Here is a 21,700-nt window from a genome sequence, read left to right as displayed (position 1 = left end):
AATTGAAGACAAATAGCAAAGCGTGTCTCATAAAATCTAAAATCCTTGATGTGGCATGAGCATATCTTCAAAGTTGTACTTTCTCTGCAAAATCATGTATGGATACCTAAAAAGAGAAATCATGTATGGAAAGCCTTTATTATTCAAGGGCTTCAATTTTTATTATCTAGATTGGGAATTGAACTTTGATCCTAGTAGGCACATCATTAAAAAAATCACTTAGATAGATCAGGTTAAAAAATCTTTCCTTAGAGTATTGGAGCATGGAAGCCTTAGCAAAAATTGGGGAAGAACTGGGTTCATTTATCATGGTTGAGGAAGATTTCTTTTTCAGGAAATGGGTTGCAAAACCAAAGATTTATGTCAATATGGATAGTAATATGAAAACCCTGGATACCCTATAAATTATTATAGTAAAAGGGAAATGGTTCCAAAAGGTAGAATTTGATGGTAATCCCTCTGAGGGTGGATGGATCATAGGTCCTAGGTTTCAAACCAACTGCTTGTCCCATAAAATCAAAAGAACCTCTACTTTTGAGATCACAAATTGCACCACAAATCCTCCATTAGTAGAATTTTTGTATGGGTCAAAAGAGATAGAAAAGGGAAAGATGTGAATAGCAAATATGAAATTAGATCATAACATGAAAAAATGATAATTGTCTGGTAGACCCCAAAATCAAAACAAGGTTATGGTAAACACTCCTAAAGCTCTCCTTTTACCTCAGTAGTTTCATTGGATCAAACACCTCAATTGGAGAGAGGCAAACCAAAGTGGGTTGTAAGGGATCTAAAAAATCTACTGACACAAGGAGAAGTGGTTTGGAAAGATATCAATATGCAACTGGTGGAAGTATCTAACAAGGGCAACTTCATTATCTATGAAAAGAATCAACAAAAAGAGCTAAGGATCCCAGAATCATTGCAAGAGTGAAAACTCTAGAGCAAGGTCTTGAAGAAGGGTAAATCAGGGATGAATAATTCAATGATAATCTAGATAACAATGATGAAATAGAGGAGAAGATAGGAGATAAGAAAGAGGAAGGGAACAAAGAATTCTTAGAAGTTGACACCATATGTGAGTTTCTAGGTATCTTAGAAGATCAATTCAAACATTTAGCAGCAAGGCTAAGAAAAACTCCAGAATTGAAGAAGTAGCAAGCTCGATTACAAGAGTTAATAGAGGAAGGAGAAATAGAGGATAGGGAGAATGGTCTCCTTTTTTCAGAAGATGACCAAAATGAAAACAAGATATAAATGGAGCTTGGGTAGGAGAAGCTAGGTATTCTACAAATTCCTTCCAACAAAACCAAGCCGAATTATGGAAAGAATTCTAACAAGAATGTAGGAAAGAAATTTCTACAAGAACTAAGAAATAAAGATGGGGAAGACAAAGGCTAGCTTAAAATCACCACACTTATGGAGATAATTATATTACAAGAAACCAAATTATCTAGCATAAAAATGGAAGCCTTTACTAAAGGTTTCAGGAATTGGAAAGTGGAAGTAGTGCAATAGGAAGGGGCTTTAGGTGGGCTTGATGTCATCTGGAATGTTGCATCAGTTTGCTTTGAGAAACTGGGGGTTGGGAAGGATTAGATAGGGGGTAAAATATTGAGTCTAGTTTGCAATGTACAAGCATGTTGATTACTGTTCATGGTCCAATTTCCTGCATAAATAAACATGAATTATGGGCTAAGATAGATAATTTCATGGAAGTCTACTCCTTTCCTCAAAGTATAATTGGGGGGACTTCAATGGTATTTTACATCAGTAGGATAAAAGAGGGGGTTTTGTCAGAGATGGTCAATCTTAAAAGGATTTCAGAGACTGTGTAACAAGAAACAATTTTCTGGAAATTGAATTAGGAAATGGGGCATTCACTTGGAACAATAGAAGATTGGGATTCATTAACATAGCAGAGAAATTAGATAGATTTTTCTTTAAGGGGGATCTTACCGTATTTCCCTTTACTATAGATGGCTTCATTCTCCTTTGCTCAAGATCAGATCACTATCCCATAAAGTTAACTATTATGGGGGATGAGAAACCTTTAAGGTCACCTTTCAGTTTTGAAAACATGTGGTATAAGGATCAGAAGTTTCTGGATCTAATAGAACTTTGGTGGAAGGAAGAGCAATTCAAAGGCTCCAAGTTATTTTACTTCATTTCTAATCCGAAAAATGTAAACTAATTCAGTGGAATAAGGATTTCAAAACAACTTTTCATCCAAAAATCAAATTGAAGATGAATTAAGCAAGATGAATGAAGAGGGCATTCTAAATGGTATGACACAAGATAGATTTTTGAGAGAGAAAGACCTAATGAAGGAATATGAATGTTGGCTTGATGATGATTGTAATGAATGACTTCATGTGTTATCATTGATGGAACATGTACACACACACACACACACACACACACACACACACACACACACACACACATATGTTCACATTGTCTACCGATATTACTTCTAAATTTACTTGTATTGCAACCGGTATTGGATGTTTAGTATATGATGGTTTAGAGAGTGTCAACCGGTACATGTAGACAACCGGTATATGTAGGAATGACTTGACACCAACTTGAGGATTCAACGGAGACCATCAAAGAAGCAATGGAGGACAATCGGTTTACATGGTGATAGTGGTTAACTCTAACCGGTATTGGTGTTCCAACCGGTATTCATTGATTGTGTGATGACTTATCACTGGTCATGATGAGTTACCCCTAACCGACAAATTTTGGTGGTGATTTGTGATGAGTTATGTTATATTGTCCAAATACATTGCACCTAGGAAATTGTGATATGATTTCTAAGCCGACATGAAATCTAAATCTCTATATAATGACATTATGACGAACTATTTCTTATGAGATGATTTGATGCGAAGATAGAAGTGTTAAGTTGTTGAAGGCATTACAGAATATGTTGGTGATGCAGTTTTGAGTGTGCAGAAGAGGATCTAGTCAAGCAAGTTGTGCTACTTTTTAGATCACGCCACCTATTGTTTTCTAATCACTACAAGAGTCAAATCCCCTAACTGGGTAAGCTCTAACAAACTTCATTGTACAAATCCTTTAACAAGGTGATCCATTAGTTTGGATTATGAAATCCTCTACTGAGGTTACTCCTAACAGGGTACTACCTTTAACAGTGTATAGCTCCTAATAGGGCTTTGAGATCTTTAATAGGATTCACTCCTAGCAGAGCACTTCTGTAGACCTTAACTGGTCAGTTATCTATTGCTGCAGATAGTTAACTTGTGAGTTCCATCTCACCATGGTTTTTCCCATTTGGGTTTTCCACGTATAAACACTTGTGTTATAGTGGATGTTTTACTTATTGTGGATGCTTTAATATCATTTTGGATTGCATGCATAGTGTTTATTAAACTTGTTAAGTATCTCAACCAGTCAGTGTTTAAAGTGGTATTGTTTTTGCTATCACTGATTCACCCCCCCTCTCGGTGCTTTATAAGTCTATCAATTGGTATCAGAGCCCAACTTCCTTAAGGCTTAATCATTTGGAAGGAAACCCTAAAGCCACCATGGGGGATATGAGCTACTTTGAGATGGCTAGAGTGCTTGAATCTACCAAGGAAGAGCTTGAAACCCTAAGAGTCAGATTTAAAGCTTCACAAGTCAAAAGGAGAGAGCTAACTGAACAACTATTGGAAATATCTGATAATAGTTCTTCAGATGAAGCTAAGATTGATGAATTAGCTGAAGAAGTTGAAAAACTGAATGGTGAAAAGCTAAATCTGAGAAGAGAGTTAGAAGCCCTAACTATTCGCATGAGCCAGGGGCTGGAAGCTAGGAGGGCAGCTGAAGACCTTGTCAAAGAAAGAGATCATGAGATTACTAAGATCAAACAAGAGAATGCAACCTTGCATGAACATTGGCATAAAGAGAAAGAAGAAAAAGAGGCTTTGCAGCTAGATCTTGAAATGGCATCATCCATAAGAGGGACTTACAAAAAACAATGAAGATCTTACAAGAGAGCTCACTGAGGCTAATGGAAAGCTGGAAAAGTTCAATAAAAGTTCTTCCATGCTGGATGAGCAGATCCAATCACAAAGGATAAAAGGTGATACATCTGGACTAGGCTTTTACACATCTAAGAAAGGAGAGTCTTCTGGAACAAAGAGCAACATTCACAAGGACAAAACTGCTCCTAAGGCTAACAAGCCTAACGGTAAGAGAGTTTTTAAATAGGCAACAAATAGGCATAAATTGCATGAATCAGATTATCAAAGAGTGAATCACAACTCTAAATCTAATTATTACTCCTAAATAACAATGAAATAAAGCTAGTAATCAATTGAATTGAAATGATCTATCTAAGACTCCCTCAATTGACATAGAGAGGCTTCCATTGCTCTTCTCCATTGTTGTTGATGTAGGTGGCTCTCAAGTATTCCACTTGATTTCCTGCATAAGATAAGCAACAATATTGAAGACTATGATTATATGATTCTAGAAAAGCTAGCTTGAATTGATGAAAAGAGGTTGAAATATAGATTTTCAACACAAAGGGGGTGAGAAATAGAACTCAAGTGTTGATTGATAGACAAATGAAATTGATTGATCAATGAACTCAATAGATTGATTTGTTATCTCATTTGATTGAGTAGTCAACTGGATTGATTGAAGAGTGAACTGAATAGATGGATTAGTCAACTCACTTGATTGATTAGTGAATTGAATTGATTGATTAGAAGACTAAATTGATTTTGAGTTAAAAAGGATGATTAATGAGTTAACTGAGTTAACTGATTTGATCAATCAATTCTGATTTTAGCATGTGTTGTAGAAATTTGAAATTGAATTTGATTTTCATTTTCAATTTGGATTTGAATTTGGTCATTTGAATGTTGAAATGCACATGAAATTAACTGAAATTTAGATTTGGGGAAAATGTGAATTTGGAAATATGAAATTAAATGAAATGAAGTGAAATTCGAATATGGGGAAATATGGAATGAAATTAGATGGAATTAATTAGAATTATAATTTGGGGAATTGGAGGAATAATTAATTAATTTAAATAATTTAAATGAAATTATTTAAACTTAGGAAATAGAATTAATTAAATAATAAAGATTATTTAACTAAGGAAAATGTTATAATTAATTAAACAATTGAGATAGGGTTAACTGATTAAAATGATTTGAGAATAGAAATAGAATTATTAGAAATGTTGAATGTGATGATTAGAAGAAATAGTTAGTTTAATCAAATAATTAAAGAATTACTTAATTAAATAGACGAATAATTTGTGTAGAATTAATGAGACATTTTTAGGTGTCTACATTTGCCCTCTTTGAGACAATGTCGAAATGATGTTTTTTCAAAGAAAATGAAAAATTTATGCCCCAGTATGCCCCGATGACACTAGGGTATAATTCCCCCTCGAGAGATTGTTTGCGCGTTGAAGAGATGAATGATCTCTCGACAGAAGAAGAATGTTAGATGAACGATGAAGAATGATTTATTTATGACATGAATGAGTTTAATTGGAGAAAAGAAATGGTTAGAATGATTTGTAGATAAGATTGATAGGATTGATCTGATAAAGATAAAGTCTGTTTTTAGGAAGGACACGCCCTGTATAAGACAAAATGATCAAAACGTCTGGTTTCAGGAAGCATACATCCTATATAAGACAAAGATAGATAAAAATTTGATGAATGATAAAATATGATGAAGGTGAGGAACAATTAATCGATAGATAGAATAGTTGATATGATAGAATTATAGATGAAAAGATTGAAATTAAGTGATGAGAGAGATCATGTTAGAATGATTGGAAGAATTGAAAAGGTTGATTTGAGAAAAGATTCTACATGAGAGAATGATCTCAAGAGACAATCAACATGATGAGATCAGAAAAAAAATGAAATGATATGATTGATGATTAATAGTCTTCTTGTCTTTATTCATAGTGCAATACATTTTCATCGTTGAGCCTTATTATATAACAATGAAGCTGTGTACATTGTTAGAGTATTCGGGTATTTACTTGATTAATTAAACAATATTTGTTTAATTATTTAAGTTCCCTTTATCTCTTTTACACTTAAGCTAACTTTAGGTGCATATAATTAATTATTATGTGCAAACCTAGGTTTTCCCTTTTAGGGTTTCTTGACCTATTAAAGGTTGAGTTCTCTCTTTTCTTTGTATGAAGAAGGATTATTATTGACAATACATTTTGGAGATTATTGAGCTCTCATCTTTTGGAGCATATTTTTCCTGTGTATTCTTTCCTTCTGTGATTTGCTTCATTGCTTCTCCTTGTAACAGGTTTTTTAGCTTTTAGAGATTATTTGGGCTCCTATGGTGTTGTATTTTCTCAACTCCTATATGGTATAAGAGCTTCAGATCTGCAACAACCTATTCTTGTTTTGATATTTTTGGCTTTGGAAGCAGATCTGGGGTTTTAGGAAGTTTTTTTATGCACCTAGGGTTTGACCTTTTTTCTAAGCACTTTGGGCTTAAACAGACCTCACCATCATGCTCAGAAGGCCCAAAAACCCCTATGGTCATATAAAATTCGACCTATTTTGGTTCCTGAGCCTCTGGGAGCATTTTTTCTTAGATCTACGCTGTACGGCCTTGGCACGCAAATCGAGAAAAAAATTACAAAAAAATTATTTTTTGCCTTTTTACGGCATGCAGGCCGAAATTTTCTTTAAAAAAAAAATTCTTTCAAAAAAAGCAAAAGAAAAAAAAAGGGGTTTTTAAAAAAAAAATAAAAAATTGGCATATTTCAAGAGGGGGTTCCCATGGTACGCAGGGTACCATGGGCCCCTGCCCCTGCCGCAATCCTATAGGCCTCAGACCCCACTCCCTCCAGCCCTTGCCGGCATGTTTCCTCCAGCTCCCCTGCACTCTGGCCTCCGGCCCCCCCTGCCAGCTCCCGGCCTCTCCCCGTCGGCCCCTGCTGGCCTCCGGCCCCCGCCAGCAGCGCGCTCCTGGCCTGCTCAGCTAGCTCTACCGCCATGTGGCCTACTCCCTAGCCCCTGCCGGAAACCTCCCTGCACCCCGACCTCTGCTCACCTCCAGCCGTTGTCGCCCGGAACCGCCGCTCGTAGCCTCCCTGCGCCGCCCCGCCACCAAGCTCAGCTGCTGCCCACCGAGCTCAGCCGCCGGCCACGGGAGCTCCGCCCATCCACCACCGGAGCGCTGCTCCCTGGCCACCTCTGCCCAAACAAGCCACCAGACTCTCTTTTTTGGCTTTTTCAGGGGGGGTTTGGTTTTTTGGCTCTATTTTGGGTATACAGAGTCATTTTTTTGAAAACGAATAGGTGTCGAAAAGCTGGTTCTGAGGTCGACCTCATGGTGTTGGTAATTTTTTCTAATTTTTCTATTTGACTGTCTTTTTTTCCAGTCAAAGTGAGGTCTAGTTTTTGCACTCCGGGAGCCATAGAATGAGCATCCGACCTCCGTTTTTTGAAAATTTTATATTTTTGGAAAGCGTGTGTTGTGTACTTTCCAGCCATATGAGTTTTATTTCTAGATTCTTCTCCATGCATATTTTATTTAGTTTTTTGCTTTTCAGCACTCTAGTGGATATCATGGTTGTTTCAGGTCCTGGGATCTCTTCTCTGAGTAGGGTGTCTCTATTTTGGTTCATGTTTCTATTTCCAGTCTTCTTATCATTGTAGACTATATTTATGCAAACGCACTGAGATAAAGTGCCATCATGCATTGTTTACTTGTAATCTTGCATATCTTGTGTCTTGTTGTACATGCACTATTGATCAAGTGCCATGAGGGGGTTGATGTTTGCCTGTTGTTTGCCATCTTCTTTTGTCCAGTGAGTGTTCCTTCCATGACATTCGCCTCATGACGATGTGTCTCAGCACCTTTGATGTTCTTGGTTCTTCGTCATGCAGTTGTTTTTGGCAGTCCTTTTTAGTGTTCCTATCCCTCTCCCACTTCCGCATTATGGGGAGGTTTATCTTGTTGGTTCTACTGCTTCTGTGGTTCAATTGATCATCTCTTCAAGCTTTGGTTTCTCATGCCATCTGTATCTTCAATTTCAGTTGTTTTTGCCTTGTTTGCCTCTTGATTCGAGTAGTGTCATTTGAGGGCACTCATGCAGATTACAATCTTCTCTACCTGGTCATGTTTTAGTTTAGCGGATGTTCTTCAGATCAACAGCTATTCTTCGACAAAGTTTGTAGGTTCTTCATGCTTAAGTGATATTCTTTTCCATCTCTTTTTGGAGTAGAGTTTTGTTCCCACGTGGTTTTCTCTATTTCTCCAATTCATCGAGATTTCATTGTATTTGGGTACCTGATTAGGGCTTGTTGCTGGGACCCATCTTTATTGCTTTCATTAGTTGTTCTAGTTTTTAGCTTCTCCCTAAGTCTAGCTTAAGGGGGGGTGTTAGAGTATTTGGGTATTTACTTGATTAATTAAACAATATCTGTTTAATTATTTAAGTTCCCTTTATCTCTTTTACACTTAAGCTAACTTTAGGTGCATCTAATTAATTATTATGTGCAAACCTAGGTTTTCCCTTTTAGGGTTTCTTGACCTATTAAAGGTTGAGTTCTTTCTTTTCTTTGTATGAAGAAGGATTATTATTGACAATACATTTTGGAGATTATTGAGCTCTCATCTTTTGGAGCATATTTTTCCTGTGTCTCTTTCCTTCTGTGATTTGCTTCATTGCTTCTCCTTGCAACAGGTTTTTCAGCTTGCAGAGATTATTTGGGCTCCTGTGGTGTTGTATTTTCTCAACTCCTATATACATCAGGGTACAAAGAACCAATATGTAAATATATCTCATTGCAAAGAAACAAACACGTAGTAGATAAGGAATGAACCCTCCATTCTGGGAATTACACTAAGGGTCGAGGTATGTGTGGCATTCACAAGATGAATGCTCCTATCACAAACACCCACTAGAGCAATTGCCCTAGAATTTCATTGGTTCAAACCACAAACAACAAACAAAGAAAAGGATCATGCCCATCATGGCTTCTCTAATCACTTTTTGGACATCCTTGAGTAGCTAAAAGTAATAATCTTTGCCAATTTGATAAAAGATAAAACCAACTAGAACAAAATGCAGCAACCATACTGATTTGTGTCTTCGTGTGATTGCTTGATGTGATTTTGATAATGTCTGGTTTTGGAAGTTTTGAATACCCCGTATAAGGCCGATCTGTCTGGTTTTGAGTGTACTGATTTTGTTTAAGACAAGATGTTGATCACGTTGATAGTTTGATAATGATTCGATAGATTAGACAATTGATCAACTTGATTGCAGACGTTTTGACAAGATAGTTGTATCCTTTGTTTAACTTCATGCAAAGTGTTTGCTGGAAATTTGTTGGGATATTTGATTCTTGCGAGACATGTTTATTGCAAGTTTTCAATTGATATTTGAATGTGTTGGTATTTCGTGAATTGATATTTTCATTTTTTTGTGTTTTTGCCCCATTCTAGCAATTGCAGTGGATTTTAGCAATTGCATCGGATTTTGATATCAATTGCATCAGATTTTAACATCAATTGCAGTGTAATATTAGCAATTGCGTAGGATTTTGACTTCAATTGCGATGTAATATTTTCTAGGCTTGATTTTTCGATGTTTTTGTATTTGTGGTGTTTTTTGATGTTATTTTAATTTTTTAGTTTGTTTTTCAATGTTTTTGGTATTGATGAAGCACGACCTGTCATTAAAAGATGAGACTAACTTGGACATAATCCAATAGTCATACCGATTGATGTTGTCGTTTTGATTTGTGTGAACATTGATATGAATGTATGGTTTCAAAGAGTGAGTACCCCCGTATAAAACCGATTTGTCTGATTTTGAGTATACCTTTTCTTGTATAAGACATGTTGATGTTTGAAAGAGTTTGATTGATGGATTGATTAACAAGACATGTGACCAATTTGATTGTAGACTTTGAGAGTTTGCTTGTTGATATGATTTGATTTGATGGATGTCCCATGCTTTCTTGTTTTGATTTTTTTATTTTTTCATGACTTTTTGTGAATAATTTTTATTTTTTCATGACATTTTGTGAATGTTTTGATTTTTTCATGACTTTTTGTGAATGTTTTGATTGATTTTTCCATGAATTTTTGTGAATGTTTTTGATTGATTTTTTCATGACTTTTTGTGAATGTTTTTTTATTTTTTCATGACATTTTGTGATTTTTTAATGACATTTTGTGAATTTTTTTGATTGATTTTTTTAGGACTTTATCTAATTTTTAGGATTTTTTTTTAGTTATGCCCCCAAGTATGCAAACCTATGACGATAACATGATGATGCATAATGCGGTGGAGAATGAATTTTTGATATGAGTTATGCTAATGCAAGATGCATGACAAAAATGCAGTTCCTATTCGAACAAGGATGAGTGTGTGTGTCTTTCATTCTGAAATGTACTAATGGGATTAAAGGTGCAAAATGTTTCAGAGATAGAAGTTCAATCCATTCTCAAAAGACTTAGACCATCCAACCTAACACACTATGTAACCAAGATTTATGAATTGAGGCGCAAAAAAATTCTCCATCAATTCTTGAAACTTTGATCTTCTTTTGCCCATGTGTGTGCAATTGAGTTTATTCTGACTCTTATAACCATCAAAGACCCTTGGAATCCTATGTGGCTAGCTACGTGAGTTATTTTGACTTCAAAAGCAACTTGGATAGAGCCTCGCTGCCAGCAAGCTTTTAGGGCTCAGACGAGGTTATGCACTACAATCTCTCAAACATTGCTCCATTGCCAATAGGCATCCATAGCCCTGATGGAGTTACTTGCATGTTCCCATAGTCAAGCTTTTTGTTGTTGCACTTGTATGCGTGATATTTCAGTAATATATCATGTTTTTTTGTTTTGCCTTGAGATTGACATAACACTTTTCTTTTATTTTTTTGCCTTGACTTATAAGTAATGAAACCTACTTGGGTATGACAATTACAATGACACTGAAGCAAAATATTGGATTTTTCACTAGCCCCATGACCAACTAGGTATCTGTAATGACTTGGAGCTTTTGATTAATGTGTGAGATATAGAAATTGATAGATTTTGGGTAACAAGACTTAATAAGGAAACCTCTACCCAATAAAGGATAAAGCGTAATCACAACGTGACGTTGAAGATGAATGACTAAAGACCTAAAGACTTCATGAACAGGTATCTAGGAAATGAGGCAACTTTCATTCCTTTCAGTGCAGATAGGTGAATGACTCGAATAATCACCCTATTTTATTGATGCAACTATATGAGAATAGATAATGCAATGTGGTAAATAAATATGCAAATGCAGTACTAAAAATGAACCCACCCTTAGATGTAATATCTTTTTAGGTGCATGTTTTTATTGAGTTGGTATGAACTTTATGTAGATAATTCATTGGTCTTTGTTTGAAGAGTTGGATGATCCTGTCTTTTTCAATAGGATATGTGTTTGGGAGTCTTTCATGTACAGTTTCTGCTATATCCCCCTTATTAGGCCTAATTGTTGAAGAGTTGTATGAGGAAAATAGATTTTGGTTTCGAAGTTGTGACATGAGTGGGTGCTATGCCTATTTTTATTGATGCACTTGAAGTATGATGAAGCCAACCAAGTATTGATCTCATTAGCTAGTGTTGTGCTTGTTTCTGTCACGAAATTGGCATTTGATGATGGTGCACATATAATTGTTGGCAAGTTGTCCTGTGTAGTATGATATGGATTGGTGATTTCATTGATAAGGGGTTCATGAACAACTCGTGTATTGGAATCATGAGAGAGACTAGGAGAAATGATAATGGGATCTTGTTTAGGAGGTGGATGTTGGATGGTACTTGAAAGAACATCTTGCTCTTGTGAAACAAGGGTGTTATTATGAGTGGAATAGAAAAGAATGAGGGGATCATCATAAGACTCTTGGTCGATGGGATCTTGAACAAAAATTGGGTATGATGAAAAGGTTTGTTCTTGATCTTGATTTATTTCATGACTGATTTCTTCTGATTTTGGATTGTCCTTCTAACATGGGGGAGTTTGCATGGGAGATTTTTGGAAGGTTTTAACCTTTTGACTTGATGAGGAAGGATTTTGAATGAGATCCTCTGAATCATGACTTAAATTAGATTGGATTTGTGCTATGGATACCCCTTGGGAGATCGTGTTATTAGGTAGAGATGGTGTGGATTGGTCTTGTGTGACTTCAGGGGATGATGAAATTGTGGATAGATATAGTTGATTTGGATTTTGGTTGAAAGGGATTTGATTTTGGTTGAAAGGGATTTGATTTTGGTTGAATGAATTTTGATTTGGACTTTGGTTGAAAGGGGTTTGATTTTGGTTGAAACAGGTTTGAATGTTGGGTTGGTGTGAATTTTGATTTGGAATTTGATTGAATGGGGTTTGAATTTGGTTGAAAGAGGTTTGATTTTGGTTGAAAAAGGTTTGGTTTTGGTTGAAAGAGGTGTAGACGTATAAAAATGACCATATTCCTAAATGAATATTTTATGTTCATTCCTCTATTTAGTTAAATTTAATTTAATTAAATTACCTACATTCATCTATTTTATTAAGTAAATTATTCAATTTACTTAGTTAAATTCACTTATGTCATTTAAATTGAATAAATCATTTATTCAATTAAACCCCTTCTCTCTACTTTTAATTAAATTTATATTTAATTAATAGTTTACCCCAAATTGAATAAATCTAATTTATTCAGTTTCCCAAATTGCAACCAAATTGAAATAAAATATTTTATTTTAATTAAATCCTTTTATTCCTCATCCACTTACAAAATCTTACATCTCCCACTTGCATCCTAACCTTCTTCCTAACCCCCTTCTAGATTCTTCTAATCGTTTCTAAATTAGCCTAACCCATCTCCTAAATATTGTCACATCTCTAAGCAAGGGGAAGTCACTTCTCAAACCCTCAAAGTCTTTGAAAACCATTAAAGGCTTCAACAACTTAACTTTGAAAGTCTTCCAAATGGTTAACTCAACCCTCTTGCATGGTTAGAGACTTTTTGACTAACCTAACCCTCATCTAACCCAAGGGTCTCATCAAGCATTCATTGCTTTGACCATAGTTATCCCTTTAACCCTTACACAAGAGTTTATTCTTTGGGTAAAAGATTTATCCATTGGATAATCCTAATCTAACCTTAACCCTTACCACCTAGGGTAACCATGAGGTCTTCTCAGACATTTAATATTTCCACCCTCCCCTCTCAACTAGTCTTATGTTGACAATTGTCACCATTTCATTGGTGCAAATTGCAAACATGGATTGATAAACTTTCAATCTTGACCTTTGATAAACTCTTTCAATCCTGGCCATCCATTTCCCTATTTTCACTATAAATAGAGCTCTCCCTCTTCCATTTTAAGGATCCATGCAAGCTTTTAGTGTTATACTTATGCTCAATTTTAGCACATCTACTCTCTCTTTGCAATAGAAATTAATCTAATAAACATCTTAGAATAATTCCTTTATCAGTAGCTTAAATCACACGACTAATATAGCATGTTAGGATAGTATTTATACTAGTCTTGTCATCTTATAATCTAGTTTGTTGCATTTATAGAATCATGCATAGATAGGATGCATTCTCATGTTAAAATAAACCAAAGCATCCCTCGTTCTTGCATTTGTTATCCCTAAACCACTTTGCTCAGTGATCTGAGAGCAAAGACATTGGTTTGAGGGACCTTGTGAGATAGAGAACCATGGAACCAACCTTGGGAAGTTGAGTCATCCTTCATGACTCCATAGCTTGCACCAAGAAGTCCTATGGGTGTGTGGATAAGTCCCTTTGAGCTTCATTTTTCACATTTTAAGTTCCATTGACCCGCTTTTCCCACACACATTTCTTGCACCCACTGTGGGGCTAAACCCCATTAATGAAATCGGTTTTCAAAAATATACACTTTTGCAGGTACGCGGGAAACAGGAATTAGCGCGTGGAGAATATTATTTAGCGCATCTCGCTAACATTATAGGACATACCATACACTGTTTAGCGCGTTGGGTTTATACTCTAGTGCGTGAAGTTCTTGGATTAGTGCATCACCTTTACTAACTTTTCCTGTAGGTCTCGGCGTGGAAGAAAAACAAAGAAGCGTATCCAGAAAACAGAGCAGCACATCCGGAAAATAGAGCCGCGCATCGGGTCTGTCAGACAGCACATCATAGTCATCCTGTAGTGCATACTATCTATTTTGTAGCGCATCATAGACATAAAACAAAAAGAAAATTGTAACCGAAATTAAATCTAGACTTGTAGAAGTCCACCAAAATCCAATTTTTTCTAACTATTTGATTGGAATTTTTGCAGGACTCTGACAATTTCTTGCAGGTAGAGCTAGATTTTATTTGTAGAATTACAAATAGTCTTAGATTTTTGCTAACTTAGTTAAGTTAGTTAAAATTTAGAGTCATTTTAATTCTTGTTAGATAAATTTAGATTCTTGATTGCGATTGTTAGATATTGTCATATGTTTAGTTTGGAATCTGCTTATGTCCTTGATCTCGAGTATTGACTGTTTTCTTATGATTGTTTGTATCTGGTCATGTCCTTTATGCGACTGTTGAGTGTTGTTTTGTGGTTGACTATAGTTGGTCATGTCCCTAGGTAGGGAATTGTCAGTCAGTGCACCTCATATGAGGACTTGTTTGGCCAAGTAGGTATTCCTACCGTAATGAACTCCATATGATTGTCCTGGTGTATTCCTTGGTTTAGGAGTTCATTGGATTATGGTCTAGTGTCATATGGGAAAGTGGCTTTTGAGTGGGGGTTGCACTCAAAGTGGTTGCAAGGTAACCCATCGAAAGTGTGTCTAAATAAGTGATAACCTAATAGCATATTAGAGAGTTTAGTTAATGAAAACACTAAGTAAGATAATTGTGCCTCACACATGGGATGAGGGCTACTACGGACTCGACATGTAATGAGAAGGTCTGAAATGGCATACCAACAACCTTGTCTTCATGAAAGGATGTGTTGGGTCCACATGGGACTTGGATGGGCCAGAGGTTCAGGAAAGGTTGCTAGGGTAACCCAGTAGATGGGGTCGGAACCTATGGAGGCTTGCCATGGTAATCATACCAAGTTATGTGATGACATTTGTCCCTTATGTTCGCTAGTGTGCAATTCATGTTTCCTTTGCTAGGAGTACTATTGTGGAGTCATATCTGGTTGTTTATGTCCTTGTGAGAACTTGTTATTCATGTTAGACCATGGGTTTCTTATGATGGGTTGCGAGGACTTAGTTTCGCAGGTGCTCCAATTTTTCTTTTGTAATTGCTTCTTATCATGTTCCAGATGGATCCTTTTCCTTTTCTGGGATCATTCATGTATCTATTGGATCGATGTGGTCGTATGTATCATTGTTTTATGTACGCCTTGATGGTAGGATGTAAATGATGTGAACCTTATGAATTCTTCACCCTATTATTGATCAGAGGGGTCTTGCAGTTGAGAAGACCTAGAGATGTAGCCCACTAGGGGTGAACTCCTTTATCATTTCGGTGTTATGTGGTGTTTGTGTTCTTCTGTTCCTTTTTATTTAGCATGTATGGATGGCTTTATGGTTTAAATGTATAATGTGGATTAGATGATGTAAATCTTAAATGCATGTATGTAGTTATCTTGTTAAATGCAGTAATGTGGATCATGAAGAATGTAGATTTGAATAATGGATTGTATTCATTAGTTTTTAGTGCAATTAAAGTATGCAAGGAAATTAGATGCATAGCATATGCTTTGAATGCATGATTAAACAAAATTATCTATAATTTTAACTTACCGAAAGAATTTATCCTTGTTTAAAGTATTATCATGTCATTAAGTTAATCAACTTAATTGGATTAATTAGCGTGAGTTGAGTTAAATGTTGAATCAAGTAATCACGTTGGGAAACTCTTTAGGTGTTATTTATGTTAGGATTCCTAAAGATATTGAGAGGGGGGGTGAATTAGTATCTAACTAGTATGTAAATTTACTTGACTTAAAACATGAAAAGCATATTAAAACTGTGTACCGATAAACCAGAAATAATGTAGTAACTAAGAAAAATAACAACAACATGAGAAGCACACCATAACACAGTATTTTAACGAGGAAACCCAGTGTGGAAAAAACCTCAGTGGGATTTGTGACCCACAATATTCACTTACTGACCAATAAGGGAATATTACTTTTACAATAGGGGCTTGCACATGCAGGAAGGCCAAGTGCCTAGAGCTCACTGCTCAATTACAAAAGAAGTCACACTGACTTACAAAAATGGATTATACTAATCCAATGTCTTGTACTGCTTCAGATAAGAATCTGCTATGCCAGATCCAGTACCGATTTAAGCTCTACTACATACATAAACCCTTAACCAATAATTCACATATTAGGTCTGCATAATTTCGCATCCTATCTCATCTCTTCTCTACTCTACAAAATGATCTACAATGATCTCATACATATATGAGTCATATTACAATCCACCATGTCAGCTTACAAAAGATTTTACAATTAATTACAAAGTATAAATACATAAAATTCCTGTCAGCCAGAGTGTCGGTATTCTTCCTTTTCGTTGTCGGTGTTCTATGTGTCGGTGTAGAGTCTGCTGGTACTGGTGGCTGTGTCTGCCTACTGGTATCACATGATTGCAAGGTTGCCATCAATGACAATACCTTCAATCACCTACAATTTCTCATTTAAGTGTGCATTTGCCAACAATCTCCCCCTTTGGCATTGATGGCAACACTCATGAGAAAAATTCAAGAATGCATCTGAAAACTGAAGTAAAAAAAATCTTTGCCAAAAATGTATGTCATAAAAATATGCTCCCCTTGAGCAGATAATATCTACTTCGTTCTGACCATTTTTCTCATTATACTACTCCCCCTTTGACATCAATGACAAAGGTTGTCATTCGCTGTCAGTGGAGTCCTGCCTGGATTCTTGTAACCGGTGGGTTACAATCTGAAAGATATTTGTCAAAATCAAATTTATACCATTACTGAATGTTTTGTTGTCTTTTATTACCTCTTGTGTTCTCTGCACTGTACTAGTGAGTATGTGCATTTTCTCTTCCGGTGTCTTCAGTCCAGGAAATAGAGCCTCATATATTTCTTTTCTCAAAGAAATAAGGTATTCTAGTCTTGGACTAAGTCTGCATTTCAAGTCCCTTGCTTTATCCTTTATTCCCTATTTGTCATTCTCTAGTTTCTTTATTTTCTCTTCTTGTTCTGCAATCTTCTTTTCTATCTCCAAAAATGAATTTGATACGCCTATCAAATTGTCAGCAATATTGTTAATCTTATCTTGTGCTTTGCTGATCTCCTTGTCAAGGTCTTCTATTAAGACATTTGTTTTACAAGTGTCCCTGTACAGTTTCTTGAAGTCATAAATTATTTCTCCAATTTCTGGTAAAAGGGTATCCATTTTCTCCTTGTTCTTCTTCACAATATCCTCAAAGAATTTCTCTTTTTTCTTTATCATTCTTTCCTTAAATGTATCCTCATTTATTTGATCAACAATCAATATGTTACTGGTGATGAACTTAGACAATGTGTCTAGTTGACCTAAAGAATCCTTATTATCAACAATGCACTTTGGTGTTATCAATTTAAGAATTGGAATTGTATCATCAATAGCCTTATAGGATTTTGCATTACATTATATGAGCTTCTTTATTGAATCCAATAAGACCTCTGTTACATTTGTAGGTCTGAATTCTGCCATAGAATTACCGGATGTTTGTCCAATAGTCTTTACAATAGCCATGCTACCGGTTGTGGTGATTTGACCTCTGGTAGGCCAGTCTGTGTTTGCATTTCTACAAACAAAGGTTTATGCTTTTTAGTTTGGGCCGGTGGCACTATCTCTGTCTGAACCTGTGCTTCAACCTGTACCTATTTTGGTTTCTCTATCTGTATCTCAGAGGGTTTCTCTGAGCTTTTAACTGGCGGTTTCTCAGATGTAATCTTAGTTTGTACCTATGAACTCTCTTTTGCCAGTTCTTCTGATGGTTTTTCAGTTGTATCTACTGGTTTCTTTGTGGTATCCTCTGTCGGTTGATCTACCTGTGTAGGTTTTTCTATGTTTATCTCAACTCCTGCAGCCAGTGACTTAGTAGTCACATTTTTCTCCTCATCTTCAGTGGTTTCTCCATCAACCACAACATTAACTTATTGTGTGTCTACATTTATCATATACAAAATTTCAGATTCAGGATTTGTATCCTCTACCAGAGTCTTCATAATCTCTATGGCCGGTTGTCTATCAGTAGTATCTACTGGTGGAGTATCTGAAAGAGGTGGGGGAATATTGTCATTTATTTTAAGGCTTGGAGGTCCACCTACCTTATCTTTCCCCTTATCTCTATCCTTTTGATATACTTTGATAGTTTTTGGTCTGAGTAATTCTTCCTATTTTTCTTTTTCCACAAAGAATATATCCCATGCATCTGTTGTTTCCTTAGAGACTTCCTTTACTCTACCTGCCATCAGTGCTACATGTCGGTGAGTAGTAGAGAATATTGTCTGGTTTGCTTCATTGATAAGTTTATTAATTTCATCAGTTGAGTTGATTCAGATGTACTACAAGTAGTTTTTCAATCTTAATTTTCTTGTCTAGTTCAATGATGGCTAACCTTCTAGCTTCAAGTCTCCTATACAGATCATTTGGAATTTCATCAACAATTTGCCTCAGAAATTTCTTGTATATATCTAAGTGTAGAATTACACTGTTCTCTATGCTTCCTTATCATCAGCTGATAGTGTATTGTATATTTTGTTGATGCTCTTCAACTTACCATCCTCGGTAATTTCACTAAGAAGTTTGTCTATTGGGGCAGTATCTTATTTTATCTTCTTCTTCTTAGGAGTCATTTTCTTTGCCAGAGGCGTTACTGCCTGTTGTTTTTGTCTTGTTCTTTTTGGTGTAGGAGAGGGTACCAGTGTGGGTTTTCTTTTCCTTTCTACCCTTTTAAATACTAGCGGTATATCACTCTTAGAAGAAGTTCCAACCGGTGAAAGATGAGTTTCTGGTTGAGGTGCTTCCAACTCACTTTCACTTATATCAGTTTGTCTCAAAACATCTTCCTTGATTCCTTTAGCCTGCCGGGTTCCTTTCCTGACGGTTGTTTCAACCTTCTTAACCCTTTTCCTTGTTTGAATTCCACTTTCTATTGTTTCAGCATTTCCAAAAACTTCCTCAATAGGTTCCTTGGGCGCTTCAAGGAGGGCTTTTGCATAATTTTCAATGATATTGTCATCTGTTTCATAGCCCATTTCATTTACCCAAATAGTTCTAGGGACAACTGCTTCCATCCAAATTTCATCTTTCTTGATCACAAAACTAATTTCCTTCTGATATTTATCCACAATAGCTTGTGATAGTCTTACTCTAGTTTTCATTTGAGTCTTCAATGCTTGAAAATGTTCATTTAGGTTTTTCTCTCGGTTTTCTCCCATTTTGTTCAATAGATCTAATAGTTGTTTTCCTACTAGAATGTCAAAACCAAAATCTCTTGCACCAATACCGGGCACTTGTTTTGTTATGTACAACATCAAACAAACGAGTAAATTTCCAAATCTGAATGTTCCTTTCTTATCTCTTTTTAATCTTTCCTAGCTTGTCTATCAACTGATCTTTGAGCCATTCACATACATCTATCCTTGCATTATCATTAACCATATCATAGGCACTTTTGATACATAGGCTAGAAATTGAGTTCAACCTATTTGCATGAGTAGCCTTATAACCTAAGATCATACTGATCAATCTGACATTTATGTCTTTTACATTGTTTACCCTTAAAGATCTTTTATCAAATGTTGCACCAGTTAGGTTTATCATTGTGTCATTTGAGACCTTCCTTGTTTTGTCAGGTCTGTTACCGGTGGAAGGTAACCCTGTTACAACTTTTACCACTTCTTTTGTAATTTTATGGATTGAATCCAACCAGAAAAATTCACCATGTACTCTTCTTAACACAATCCTTATGATATCCTTGGGAAAATCTAGGATACTAAGGATTTCAGTAAAACCTAGGGTTTCTACTATCTTATGTTCAGGTTTGACATTTCCAGATTCATCACAAATCACAATCCTATACATATTCTTAATCTTATCATCACCTAATTCCTCAATATGATAGTGTATATACATCCTAGGGTCTTCAACATATACTACTCCCTTAGGAATTTGAGAAAATGCACCTATGCTATCATCTTTCTTTGCAATTTCGGGAACTAATTGGAATACGGGTCTAGGGCGCTTAACAACCTCAACAACAGTAGGGTTTGCAATAAATTCAGCAGTGGATGAAGATGCCATAGCTATAAATACCTCAGTCTTCCTTAAGGATGAATGCTTTCATGGATTGCTTCACTTCTTCGCTTAAAATGCCTTCGCTCATGAATTTTTGTGCTCTCGAAGATTTGAATGCTCGGTGAATGAAAAAGGAGCCAAAACACTTGCTTTATAATGTTATTTTCTCCAACTACCACATTTAATGGTCACCGGTTAAGTCACAACTTAACTCATTCATCGATATAGAAGTAATTTCAACTTCTCACCATCAACCGAGGGAATAATAGCATGTTTTTCATTTTGTTGCTAAACCCCCAAAAGATTTTCTTCAGTTAGATGAAGAGACTCCTGCCGGTGGAGTGTTACTCTATTCTATCAGTGGAGGAGTATTCCCATCAATATTCTGATCTGACTTTCTGATCCATTGTTTTGAGAATTCTTTCTTTACCTCTTCAACCTTTTCTTTACCTTTCAAACTAGGACCTTTGGTATTTACCGGTGATGCCTTACTTCTACAAAATTTTGCAATATGTCCAATTTTGTTATAGGCATAACAAGTCACATTGTACTTCTGAATAGCTTTCCCATATCCTATGTCGGTATGTGTTCTGCATTGACTAGATAAGTGTCCAAATCTTCCACAAATATAACATCTTACATTCATTCTGCAATTTTCTGAATTATGATCAACTTTGTTGCATTTAGAACATTGACCGGTGGGTGTATTAGTGTTGTGATAATTTCTAGATCTACACTGATTTGCTCTATGACCATACTTGTTACAGTTAAAGCATTTGCCATTAAATTTGTAAGTAGTAGGTTGCCTTACCGGTTTTCTATGATCATGATTGTTTGCAGTACCAGAGCTTTCACCAACTTCAAAGCCAAGGCCATTTGTATCACCATTAGGTTTCTGATTCTTTAGCATGTCACCAAGTTGTTCTGAACTTTTCTTGAATTTCTCCTTGTGTTGATTTGCAGCAGTCAGTTCATTTTCCAAGATTCCTTTCTATCTCATGAGTTCAGTTTTGACATTTTGTGTGTGCATTAGATCTGTCTTCAACATATCATTTTCATGACTGAGTCTTGTGTTTTCATTTCTAGCATCATTTAGTCTTCTAACCAAGTCTTCTTCATTCTTCTTTCTGTCTTCAATTTCTTTATAGAATCTCATAGTCATATCCTGCATCTCATTCTTTGTTGTACTGATTTCTTGTCTTAGATTGTTTACCAAATCATTAAGAGTTTCCTTTTCATTTTCCTCATTCTGCATCTTTTCACAAATTTATCTCCTCTTGTTCCTTGCAATAGTAAAATTCTCTTGAAGTGCTTGAATAATATCCTGAGCAACCTTCAGATCATCCTCAAGTTTGATATTCTTC

Source organism: Cryptomeria japonica, chromosome 4 (assembly GCF_030272615.1).
Source record: "Cryptomeria japonica chromosome 4, Sugi_1.0, whole genome shotgun sequence".
NCBI lineage: Eukaryota > Viridiplantae > Streptophyta > Pinopsida > Cupressales > Cupressaceae > Cryptomeria > Cryptomeria japonica.
The sequence above is the reverse complement of the archived record's forward strand: the minus strand, read 5'-3'. Positions refer to the sequence as shown.